The 13705-nt window shown below is 42.7% G+C and overlaps 1 protein-coding gene across 1 annotated transcript in view; it reads left to right on the top strand.

The window, feature by feature from the left end:
• Window positions 1–13705, top strand: part of PCCA (propionyl-CoA carboxylase subunit alpha) — a 1163293-nt gene that overhangs the window by 21780 nt on the left and 1127808 nt on the right. The gene's annotated exons all lie outside the window — the stretch shown is intronic.

Genomic DNA, 13705 nt, shown 5'->3' with positions numbered 1-13705 from the left:
CACATTCACATCTATGCGCTTTTCAGCCGCTACGTTTTTAGGAAAGGTTCAGGGACCTTTTTCCCGTAGCAGGTTGCATTTTACATGTAATAGACTTTGATGGACCCACACCAAAAAGGCAAGTTTTGCCTTTTTGATGTGTTATTGACTCGGTTTTGATGTGTTTTGCGTAATGATGCGCAGAAATTTCCGCGGCCCAAACGTATTGACTGAAAATTGTATTTTCGGCATTTTGCCAGTAGAGGAAAAAGGTGCCAAAAACTGCTCTTATGGTGTTTTTCGTAGGTCATGTGACTTAAAAACCGCATCAAAATTGTAACATGAGTTCATTATTGATGCATTCTTGCTGTGTTTTCAATACATTTCAGCAGTTAGATGCACTAAAAATTCAGCAAGCAAGATTTTTAACTCCACAATGGAAGCGCAGCGGACCAGTCTGAAGACATGCATCGATTTTAAAGGGATGCATTTTTCTTAAGTTTTTCTTGTGCTAAAATTACCGATAATTGCCGACAATAAATTCATATTCATTTAAATTCATGATCTTAACCCCTTCGCACCAAGCGTACGCATATATGTTGCCTCGGCTTTCGGGGGTTATACCGGAATGGTGCTTGCATTCTGGTACCGTTTTTTAGAGTGGGCGATTGGCTTTCCAGGGATAACAACCGATGCGGCTAAAAGCCGCTAGATTCTTATCTAGGGCTGAAACAACTAATCGATTAATCGATTATGAAATTAATCGATTACAATTTTCATAATCGATTAATCGGCCAGTAACATAATGTGGTTAAAAAAAAAAAACTAAAATGAGCCCTTTATAGTACAAAAAGAGCAAATAATCGCTACTGTAACTATTTCTTTCACAGTTCTACAGTAAAAAAAATTAACCCCTTACAGTAGTGATTATTTGCTTTTTTTGTACTATAAAGGGCTAATATTCGTTATTTTTAACCCCATTATGTTACTAAACATCTTAGACCTGGTTCACACCGATGTGTTTTTTGGTGCTTTTTGCAGAAACGCACTTCAGTTCATTTACATGGTTTCCTATGGGACACGTTCCATCTATGCTTTTTCAGCCACTGCGTATTTGGAAAGGGTCAGGGACTTTTTTTTAACGCAAAACGGTGCTTTTTTGGTTCAACATACTTCAATGGAGAAGCTGCAGAAAAGCATGTAATGCGTTTTTGCAGCAATTTGTGTTTTTTAATTTGCCCAACAACAAATTGGCCAAAAAAAATACAAAAACGCAAATCTCAGCAAAATCACGTGTGCAAAAATCAAAACGCACAGCAAAGAGCACTCCAGAAACAGATCAAAAGCAAACTGCATAGGTGTGTACTGAGCCTTATGCTGGTTACACCGATCAATTTTCAGATGAGAATATTCAGATGAAAAATCTTTGTACAATCGCTTAATGAAAGAATGTTTGAAATTTTCACTTGTTTTTAACATTCTGTTTTTAAAATAATTGTAATTTCTGAACGAAAACCACATACACTGTCTGATAATTCCTTTCACCAAGTTTTTTTTGTTTTTTTTTTTTTTTTTTTTTTTTTATTTCCAAATTTTCCCATTACTGTGGTTGAAAATGAACGTCGATTTGACCTCACTAATGATTAAAAAATCGAACGAGCGTTCTTATCTCTCCTCTTATAGTATATACAGTATATCTCTTCTGTCTGTTATTAGAGTGGATTAGAGATTTTGCTCCCTAACCATATAGTTGGTGATGTATATTTACCACTGTATAGAGATATTTAAGAATAAATTGCCTTTTTTTAAAACTTTACATATTAACTAAATTATACACCACACTTTTTTTAAGGTTATTAACTGATTAATCAAAACAATAATCGGGCCAACTAATCGATTATGAAAATAATCGTTAGTTGCAGCCCTATTGTTATCCCGGAGGAGCAGGAGGGGACAACCCCCTCCCTCCTGCCGCTCTGACTGGGCCTCCCGGTGGAGACCCGATCCGCGATCCGGCACTTCCGACGTCTACAGCTTCTGTTCCAGTCTGTGGCTAAACGGCTTCTTTCCAGTCTCCTGAATGTAGGCATGGAAGATGTCATGACATCACTTCCGGTTTACTTGGCTAACAATAGCACCGGATTAAAAAAAAATACAGTATTCAGAATTGCCGTTTTTGACAATCTGAATACTTTGAAGACCCCCGATACCTCCCATAAAGAGTACCTGTCACAAGGGATGTTTACATTCCTTATTATATATTATATATATAATATATATATATATTTAAAAACACAATTTAATAATATAAAAATAAATGAGGAAGAATTTTTTTTTTTTTTATTAAAGCGCCTCTGCGAACTCGCGCTGCAAAGAAAACGCATATGTAAACGGTGTTCAAATCACACATGTGTGGTATTGCTGCGATCGTCAGAGTGAGAGCAATAATTCTAGCACTAGACCTCCTCTGTAACTCTAACCTGGTAACCGTAAATATTTTTTAAAGAGTCGCCTATGGAGATTTTTAGGTACCGTAGTTTGTCGCCATTCCACGAGTGCGTGCAATTATAAAGCGTGACATGTTTGGTATCTATTTGGCGTAACCTCATCTTTCACATTATACAAAAAAATTGGGCTAACTTTACTGTTTGTTTTTGTAAAAATTCATGAAAATGCCCCTAAAAAAAAAAAAAGTTGTGTTTTAAAACACCGCTGCACAAATACCGTGTGACATAAAATATTGCAACAATCGCCATTTTATTCTCTGCTAAAAAAATATTTAATGTTTGGGGGTTCTAAGTAATTTTCTAGCAAAAAAATACGGATTTAAACTTTTAAACACCAAATGTCAGAAATAGGCTTAGGCATGAAAGGGTTAATTTAAAAAAAAAAAAAAAAAAAAAAAAATATTTTCTCTGTCATACTTTGCTACTTTTTTTTTTTTTTCCATGCAATGCGACCTTGATGCGACGTTACACTCTCTGGCACTCAAGTAGCATCAAAGCTGCGCAGGAACCTTTTGCGTCTAGAGTTGCATGTTAAGGATAAAGTTATGCGCTGGGGTAGGGGCTAGGGTTAGGGTTAAATATTAAAGGATAAGTTCACCTTTGGGAATATGTTCCACCTGATTTAGGGTGGAACATGTAAGGCCCCTTTCACACAGGCTTTCTGATCAGGTCGGTCTGTCTGTCAGTTTTTCAGATGGACCTGATTGGATACTCCATTCACCTCTATGGAGCGACGGATGTCAGCGGTGACATGTCCGCTGACACTCGCTGCTATCTGATCTGATCCTGTCCATGAAATCTAGATGGATGGAGACCCTATTTTCCATCTGTCTTTTAGATCAGATGAAAAACGGACAGGCGGTCCATTTTCATCCGATCTCCCCATAGAGGAGAGCTGGGCTCTGACAGGTCCATCTCTGCACAGTAAACGTAGATGGACCTGTCATCTGCCTGATTGGTGGATTGATTCCCCCCCCCCCCCCCCCCGCTGAGCACAGCGGAGTCCGCCGCGCAGACCGCTCCTGTGAAAGGACCCTTACATGTTCCCAATGCTGCAGCCACTGCCCGCTCATCCTCCCTCCCCTGTAGCAACAGTACGGGGAGAAGTTCCTTGTACTAGCTGCCACTGTTTGAAAAACAAGGTAGTTCGGGGCTCTGCCCACACAGCCGTGTCATTCAGACACAGCTCTGTGTGTTTGAATAAACTTAAAGTTCTACTACTGTAGCGCTGTGGCAGTTCATTGAACCTTCCTGTCAGGGAGTATTGGCTTGCCTGTATGGTAAGGATGTACGGGTACTAACAGTGTGAAGCAGACCTGCATGGCATCAGCGATATGTTGATCACTGGTGCAATGCTTTTCAGGCTCCTGCATCAAAAAAATAAATTCGCTTTTTTTTTTTTTTTTTTTTTTAAGTGAACTTATCCTTTTAAGTTTCTGGTTAGTGTTAGAGGTAATTGTTAGGGTTATCCCACTACCCCTGACAATTACTGCTAACCCTAACCCTGGCCCTTAAGCTTAACTCTTAATCCTAACATGCAACTTTGGGCACACAGGTTTCTGCACTACTTTGGTGCGACTTTGATGCTACTTGAGTGCCAAAGAGTGTAAGCCCAGGTTCACACTGCTGCGGGATTGAAATTGTGCGAGTTCAGCTGAACTCGCATGATTTCATACCTGCATGTCAGTCCGACTTGGGGGCGATTTCAGAGACATCTGTGTGGGTTCCTGCACAGATGTCTATTGAAATGGCACCTAAAGTAGTACAGAAACTACTTTTGGGAATCGGGGCGGCACTGCAAAGTCTGCATCGCACTGATTTGGACAGTGCCATTGCCGGCAATGGCCGCCAATTTGGCATGCAATTTGACATGCCAAATCGCATCAATGTGAACCTAGGCTGAAATTGCATTGCATGAGCAGAGCTGTCATACTTTCCTATTTGCAAAAAGAAAATGTCAAACGCTAAACGCACTGCAAAATGTACCGGAAAAATGCATAGTTGTGAACTTGGCTACAATTTTCTTTTTGGATTTACCAAAACCATATAATATGAGGTCAAACCTAAACACTTTTACAATTTGCATGCAGTCAGGCAGGCCCCTGCACTACATAGTTAAAAATGAATGCATTTAAGAAAATTGAACAAGAAAATTGTATAATGTATGGCCAGCTTTATTGTCAAAGCTTATTTGAACAAGCTGAAGTTAGAAGATGATTGGTTAGTATGCACAGCTGCACCAGATTTTGTGTGCACTTGTTTTAGTAAATCTCCCCCACAACATACAAACTAATTCATAGTAAAATCTAAAAGATGGGGTTGCATTCAGTACGTGGATGTCAAGCCTAAGGCCTCTTTCACACAGCCGATCCATTCAGGTCCGCCTGTCAGTTTTTTTTTTTTTTTTTAGGCGGACCTGAACGGACCCTCCATAGACATCTATGGAGCGTCGGATGTCAGCGGTGACATGTCCGCTGACATCCAACCCACTCCGATCCGAAAAAGTGTAATGGAGGAAAAACCTACTTTTCCATCCGTTATCGGATCGGGTGACGATGGACTCTACGGTCTGTCATCACCCGATCCCCCATAGGGGAGAGCGGCGCTCTGACAGGTCTGTCGCTGCACAGTGTGCAGCGACGGACCTGTTATTTTCCTGCTCAGCGGGGATTGGCGGAGCGATCCCTGCTGAGCAAGCGGATATTCACGGGGTGGATCATCACTGATCCGTCCCATGTGATGAAAGAGCCATTAAAATTGCATTGGCCCATGAAATTTTGAAAAACTATAGTACCCAACTTGTCAATAGGTTACTATATGTTTTAAAAACCTTAGCAGGTTATCTGTTTGAAGTTAACCATGACCTGTAGTGTTAATTGAAGCAGAGAAAAATCTGAGGACTTTGTTAACAGAAATACAAATCATTTAGCAGGTAAAACCGCACATAAACATGCATCTGCAAGGTCTAACTTCTGTTGAATCAGTACCGTGGCATAACCTACACCATGAATATACAGTGCATCTGGAAAGTATTCACAGCGCTTCACATTTTCCACATTTCTATTACAGCCTTATTCCAAAATGGATTAAATTCATTATTTTCCTCAAAATTCTACAAACAATACACCATAATGACAACATAAAAGAAGTTTGAAATCTTTGCAAATTTATTAAAAAAAAAAAAAACACATGTACAAAGGGTGGATTTGATTTAAATCAAGTCGATTTAAATCACTGGTAAAAAGGCTTGATTTTAAATCATATTTTTTTTTTTTTAATCAGATCTTTTTTATTGAAAATAACCACAATAAAAACAAAGAGCAACAGTGTTTTGTGTTCCATCATACAAATCAAATTCTATAGTTTGTGAGGACAAATAATATCATTATTACATGACTTAACGGTCTTTCATGTTTTTTCTATAAGGCAAACAAATCATCACAATTAATAAATATAGATATATTTGTATGATTAAGTTACTATGTTTGTGATTCCTTAATCCCGTTACTTATCCTGTGTGTCCTCTATAGGTCATTTTTCATTTTCTTTTTTCCTCCTACCCTTTTTCTACACACCGACCCAACAGGGCCAACAAGCAGAAATAGGGTCCCCTAACCAGGAGTGGTGTACCTTTTTTTTTTTTTTTTTTTTTTCCCTCTGTTAACCATTAGACAAAACAAACTATATACAGTTCAACCTCTGCAGTACCCATCATTTGCATAGCAACTTCCCATTTAAAGCCGTTGCATGAATGGGGTGATGTTTTTTCTCCTCTCTCAAATCTATTAAATCCCTCTCGGTGTTAAATTCTAAGATGGTGTATTTGAAGAAGTTGTTCTGCCTCCTAGGATTCTATTGTGGACCAGGCGCAATGGAGCCAGTCCAGGGGTGTCCAACCAGAGCTCCCATATATTCTCAAATTTTCTCAGGCTACCTCGGTGTTTGTACGTGAGTTGTTCTCTAATAAGAGAGTCATTTACAGACGCAATCCACTCCGCCTGTGTGGGTGTCGCTGTAGATAACCACTTTCTGGCAATAAGTTTCCTAGCTAGAAATAGTGCCCTTAAAATGGCGATGTACGTATGGGGCGTGTATTGTTCCTCATCCAGCCATCCCAATAGACACATCTTTGGGTCAGTTGTAAGTTTGATATTCCATATACTATTGATAGTGTTTATCAGTGCTGCCCAATACCTCTGTAGTTTCAGGCATTTCCAAAGCATATGAATAAGTGTACCACTGTCAATAAGGCAGCGAGGGCATAATGGATCATCTCTCCTGTGCCATTTGTATAACTTCTGAGGTGTGCGGTATGTATGGTGAATAATAAGAAATTGGGTACGTTTTTGAGAGGAAAACAGGGACACTTTACGTACGTTATCTAGTATGGTGTTCCACTCTTTGTCTGAAATTCCCCTTATGTCTTCTCCCCATCCAGCTCTACAATTCAAAGTCATTGCTTTAGATACATGACAAAGAAGAGAGCCATATACGGAGGAAATTTGTCCCTTCCGGGATGATGACATGATTAGTTGTGTAGGTACCGCCAGTCTAGTTAACTCCCAGGTGGATATTGTGGGCTGTGCCGCTATGGCGTGCCTAAGTTGCAGGTATTGGAAAAATTAGGTATTTGGCAATAAATTCTGAACGTAATGATTGGAAGTCTCGGAGAACCCCCCCACAATATAATTGGGATGTAGTTTACTCCGTTCCTTGACCAATTGGAGAAATTTTTTTAATTTTTAGTTCTGGGTAGTTACGGTTATTCCATATGCGTGACCAATTTGTGTATCCTGTGTAGTGTAGGTGCTGTTTGGTTTTGTTCCATACTTTGTCTATAAGTATTAGTGTGGGGTATTGTGTCAGAGCTCCTAGTTCACCCGCCTCTATGCACTCCACAAGTCCACTGCCAGACAGCTGTGCGCACACGATGTTCCGAATAGGATCAGAGGACTCGGGGGGGGGGGGGGGGGGGAGCCGGGGGAGCCAATCCGTTAAGTGTTGTAGCTGAGCCGCCGTAAAATTGGTTTGGAACCACCAATCCACCCTAGTCCACCTCCTGCAGCGTTTCCAATTTAATCCTTGGAACCTGTTTCCTCAATATCAATGCACGATTGTTAGTATTACGCTTCCTAAACACATGGATAGGGATCCATAGAGGAGCGTTGTGGAGTGCATACAGTAGTTGTGGGTTCCAGATTATCTTTATCTAGTTGCACCTGCCGACAACGGAGACGGGCGACTTAGTCCAGCTGGACATTTTTTTTTTCCTGAAATTTTTTTAAGGAGCGCATCTATATTTAGCTTTATATATTTGTCTAAGTTAGGGTGTATAACTATGCCCAAATATTTGAACTTATCCACTACTTTAATTTGTTCAGCTGTTTGAGGCAGGGGCCCTGTCAGAGGATCTAAGGGTAGTATTGTCGATTTGTCCCAGTTTATTTTAAATCCGGAAAAGTTTCTGAATGTTTCAATCAGTTCCATGAGCTTAATCAAAGAGGTGGACGTATTACCTAGGAATAGAAGTGCATCGTCCGCATAGAGTGCCAATTTTATCTTCCATTTCACCCCGCCTAAATCCAACTATCTCTGGGTTCCCCCGTATGGCAGCTGCCAGTGGTTCAATGTCCAGGGCAAAAAGTAAGGGCAATAGGGGGCAGCCCTGTCGGGTTCCCCTGTGTACATCAAATGAGGGTGATAATGTGTTATTAATTCTAATGCAGGCTTTTGGCGCTTTGTACAATAGTTTAATCCAAAAAATTATATTTTTTCTCAAGTTACGTTTTTCCAGTACTCTCCATAAATATTCCCACTCAACGCTATCAAAATCATAATTTTTAAAGAGAAACTGTCATCACTGTCCCCGCTCCTCCTCTGACCCACTGTTGACTCGCCAACAGTCCCATTCACTTTAATGGGACAGCTGGGGACACAACAAGGTGAAGGACGTGGCGGCAGCAGGTGAGTGGATGCCCGCTAACAGGCGCTGCCATGATGGATCTGAAGTGACAGGTGCTCTTTAAATGTAAGGACTTATTCTTGCTGGTAGTTAGAATCTTTAATATTTGCAAACAAAATTAAAGTTTCCTATTTAGAATAATAAGCTGTCAGGTTAGTAAATATTCACAAACTGGGTCTCTTTTACGGCCCGCTGCCATTTTGCTCCTCGAGAGGCATAAAGCACTTCAAGCTGTGCAGAAAGATCACAAGGCTTTTTTTTCCCCCCTCACCTTCCAGGACAGCTACTTGAGAGATGATCGGCTATGCCCTCTACAGGAAAAACAAATCAGAATTTAAAAGGCCCCTCCCTTTCCTTTGACCCTCAGTTGTTTTTGTGTTTCCAGCCCCTCCAGGAGCACCGACACGTTTGTTCTTTTCTTATGGTCTGGTAACTGTGGTTGGTGGACCCCTCCTTCTCTGGTTTCATCCAGGATAAGTCCTGGATGATGGTCTGTACCAGAAGGGTTTCCTATTTCTAAGGGTTACTTGCCTTTGTAAAAGGTGGCAACTCCCTTCCTTTCCCCAGTGCTGCTGTGTGGAACTGTGTCCTCCTAATTGCTTCATTCCGGTGTACCAAGATGGCGTCAGGAGGACTTCCGGTGATGCAGCAAGGCGTACTTCCAGACGCCGAGGAGCATGGTGTGGAGACACTGAGGACATGCTGCAGGGGAATGGCCTGCTAAAAACGCCATTTTTAGGCGCAGTTTTTGCGGTACAGCAGCAGTCTTCTCTGCGACTGTTCTCCGCTTGCTTCATGGAGCCTGAGGACAGGTCTGAGGATGGAACGTCTGCTCGTATTGAACCAGCGGCAGCATACTGCCCCCAAGGTAAGCCCTGGTCTGTGGATAGCTACAGCAAGGGACTTCTTTTGTATGGATCCTTTTTATTCATGGCCTTGTTTCTGCTCTCTTCTAGGCCAAACCGGTGAAGAAGAAATGTGGGAACTGTAGAGCCAGGCTCTCTGATAGTTATAAAAAGCTATTTTGTGTGGATTGTATCCCACCCAGAGCTAGTTCAGAGTCTTCCTCCTTTAGGGAGTTAATGACTTCTATGAAGGAGTTAGTGGATTCTTTTCGGTCACTGAATGACAGGGTTACTAGTTTAGGCCCTCCCTCTTCTAGACCCATAGCTCAAGATCCTTCAACCTCTGCCAAGTCCCTTCCCTTATTAGTATCTGAGACTATTAGTTCACGCAATACCTCTGATCTGGAGGAGGGTGAGAATTCAGTCTCTTCATCTGATGAAAAGTCTGCATCAAAGGAGGATACAGGTAGCTCATCCAAGTATCTCTTCCAGTTGAGGATATTGATGAACTATTAAAAGCAATTTATAACTCAGAGCAGATTGAGATGCCACAGCATGCTCAATCTGTACAGGCTAAAATGTACAAGGGTCTTCAGGGACGGAAATCTAGAACCTTTCCGGTACATCAGTCTCTTAGAGACGTGATTCTATCTAAATGGAAAGAACCTGAAAAAAGGTTGTTCCAATCCAGAGGACACAAAAGAAGATTTCCTTTTCAGCCTGACTTTGAGGAGGTTTTCTTTAAGTGTCCTAGATTAGATGCCCCTATGTCGCAGGTGTCCAAAAGATCAGATCTTTCTTTTGAGGATTCTGGGTTCCTTAAGGATCAAATGGATAGGAAGGCCGACTCATTGATGCATAGGGCCTGGGATGCTTCAGCTTTTTCTTTAGGCCCAGCGGTTGCATCTACCTGTGTGGCTAGAAATTTAGACGTATGGGTTCAGCGTCTAGATGATCTTCTGGCATCTGACACCCCCAAGGAAGAGATTAGAGAGTCCCTCCCACTCATTGCCAAGTCAGTCGCCTTCTTAGCTGATGCAGCAGATTCAGTGAAATCCGCAGCTAGGGCTTCTGCTCTCATTAATTCAGCTAGGCGAGCTATCTGGTTTAAATCTTGGGAAGGTGACCTTATCCCCAAAAATAAGCTCTGTGGCATTCCTTTCGAAGGCAAACTGTTTGGTTCTTCCTTAGAAGAAGTCTTATCTCACTCCTCTGAGAAAGGTAGTCGATTCCCTTCTTCCCAAAGGAATAAGCCCCAGAATAAGAGGCCTTTTCGTGGCTTCCAAAACAAGGCTAATTTTAAAGCCAACAGGCAACGGGCTAAAAAGAAATGGTCCTTTTAACAAAGACAAACTCAAAGGAGGAACTCCCTCTGCTCCTTCAGCCCCTTCCGAGAATACCCAGTGACGCCAGGTTAGGGGTAGGGGGAAGATTGTGCCATTTCATCAAGGAATGGGCAGAGATTTCCACCAATTCCTTCATCCTTCAAACTCTGGTAAAGGGTTACAGATTGGAGTTCAAAAATCTCCCCCCCTCCCCCCGAGTTTTTTTCTTACCCACCTGCCGAGAGACTGCAAGCCATGCTAAATTTGATCTCTGTGTGGGAAACAGAGGGAGTTATTCTCCTGTCCCAGAAGATCAGAAGTTCCGGGGATTTTATTCACACGTCTTTCTGGTCAAGAAAGCTTCCGGCGGCTTTCGTATGGTCATAAATTTAAGCGTCCTGAACCTATACATAGTTTACAGACGTTTCCGTTTGGAGAACATTTATTCAGTAAGAAATCTGTTGTTACCAGAGGTCTTCATGGTGACCCTGGACCTTCAGGATGCTTGTCTTCATGTACCAATCTGCCAGAGCCACCGAAGGTTCCTCAGGTTTGCAGTGCTCGTGAGAAACGAGCCGTCTCATTGGCAGTTCAATGCCCTTCCTTTTGGTCTCTCGGCAGCACCGAGGATTTTCACAAAAATCATGGCCGAAGTCACGGCCTTTTTTCGGATTCAAGGTGTATCAATCGTTCCATAGCTAGACGATTTTTTTTTTTTTTTTTCCTCAGGGCAAGGAGTCCCTTATTCAAGACCTACAGTTGGTTTTGCAGACCTTTCAAAAATTAGGGTGGAAGGTCAACCAACAGAAGTCTTGCCTAGTACCCTCACAGAGCATACTTTTTCTGGGTTATCTAATACTCTGTTGCCCTAAAGATTTTTCTTCCCGAAGAGAAAATTGTGAAAATTCTTCTCTCTGTTCAGACCTTCAAACTGCTCCCTCAGACCTCCCTTCGGCGTATCATGCAGTTGCTGGGCCTAATGACTGCAGCCATTCCAGGGGTGCCTTGGGCTCAATTGCATTCCAGACCCCTTCAGGCTTTTCATTTGCTCCATTGGGATCGCAGGAAAAATTCTCTGGATCAGCTGGTAAAACTACCAGAAGGGAATTTTCTAGATCTCGCCTGGTGGGAGCAGCGAGAACATCTGCAGAGGGGGAAGGATTGGGCACAACATTGCCCGATCAGGATTGCCACAGACGCCCGTCTGTGGGGTAGGGGTGGAGGTGCTCACTCACAGGGTTGGCAGACTCAAGGAGCCTGGTTGCCAGAGGAAGCAGGTCGCTCCTCGAATTTCAGAAAACTTCTGGCTGTGAGGAAAGCACTTATGTCTCTGGGAGAGAGGGTCTATTCAAAGGACCTTTTTAATATTTTCAGACAATGCCACAACAGTGGCGTACTTGAACAAGCAAGGGGGCACTCGCTCGGAATCACTTCTGTCATTAACGCAGCAGATTCTGTCCTGTGCAGAGATCTGTGTCTCTTCAGTAAGGGCAGTTCACATCAAGGGGTCAGAAAATGTGCTGGCGGACTTTCTGAGCAGAGTGAGCATCAGTTCCAGCAGTTGGGAACTACATCAAGGCACGTTCCAGGAGGTGGTGCTAAGATGGGGTCTCCCCGCAGTGGATCTTTTTGCCTCCAGTCTCAAGAAACTACCGGTGTTCTTCTCTCTGGAGAGAGAAACGGAGTCCTTGGGGACGGATGCACTGTCCTTCCCTTGGGACTTCAGCTTGGCCTATGCCTTCCCTCCTTTTTCCCCTTTTGCCCCTAGTGGTTCGGAAAATTATTCAGGACAGAGCAGAAGTCGTTCTAATTGCCCCCTGGTGGCCCAGGAGGAGTTGGTTCTCCTCTCTGAAGGCCCTATCTGTGTATCCTCCCTGGCCCCTTCTAGTTCGAAAGGATCTACTCCATCAGAGACCGGTATTGCATCCAAACCCTCAGACCTTCCATTTGACGGCCTGGAGGCTGAGCGGCGCATCCTACAGTTAAATGGATGTTCAGAGAGGGTTATTCATACTGTCCTGGACAGCCCTAAATTGGTCACAAGAAGAATCTATGGGAAAGTTTGGAAAACTTTTATTTCCTGGCAAAGGAAATCTGGTTTAGATTCTTTTTCCACTCCCTGCATTTTAGATTTTCTGCAGGAGGGAATGAAAAAGGGTCTCTCTGTCAACACCCTTAGGGTTCAGGTTGCTGCCCTATCTTTATTTTCAGAGAGAAGACTAGCGGTAGATCCCTTAGTCAGGAGGTTCCTTTTAGCCAGATCTAGGCATACTCCCAGGATCCTCAAACATGTTCCTCCCTGGGATCTGTCGTTGGTATTAAATGCACTAACAAGGGCTCCTTTTGAGCCTTTGCACGAGGCTTCCCTGGAAATGATTTCTTTGAAATTGTCCTTCCTTTTGGCTATTACATCAGGGTGAAGGATTCCGGGTCTAGAGTCTCTCTTTCCTGTAAAGATCCCTTCCTGAGGATTTTAGAGAACAGGGTGGTGATTAAAACCGATCCACTCTATTTACCCAAAGTTTCTTCCAACTTTCATAGGTCCCAGGAGGTAGTTCTCCTTAGTTTCTGCACTTCTCCCAAAAATGCGGAAGAGGAAAGGTTTGGTCTTTTAGACGTTAAGAGGTGTCTTCTACTTTATCTAGAAAAGACCAGTGGGTTTAGGAGTTCCTCCCAACTGTTTTGTTCAGTGGATCCAAGAAATGGTCCAATGCATCTAAAAGTTCTATTGCTAGGTGGATTAGGGGAGCTATCTGTGAGGCATATAAAGCTAATAGAATTAGGGCCCATTCAACGAGATCCATGGCCACATCATGGGCAGAAAGAGTGGTAGCTTCATGGGAAGATATCTCTAAAGCTGCCATCTGGTCCTCCTCTCATGCATTTGTCAAGCATTATAGACTTCAGATGCTTTCCAGCCAGGACCTTTCCTTTTGGTAGGAAAGTGCTTCAGGCTGTTGTCCCTCCCTAAGGTATAATATCTTGCTTATCCTCTCAAGTAGCTGTCCTGGAAGGTGAGGGGGGAAAACCCCCGTTAGACTTACCGGTAACGGTATTTCCAGGAACCTTCCAGGACAGCGTCTATAT

The sequence above is a fragment of the Aquarana catesbeiana genome, linkage group LG02, assembly GCF_042186555.1.
Source record: "Aquarana catesbeiana isolate 2022-GZ linkage group LG02, ASM4218655v1, whole genome shotgun sequence".
Classification (NCBI taxonomy): Eukaryota; Metazoa; Chordata; class Amphibia; order Anura; family Ranidae; genus Aquarana; species Aquarana catesbeiana.
Note: the sequence above shows the minus strand (reverse complement) of the source record. Positions and strands in the feature narration are given on the sequence as shown.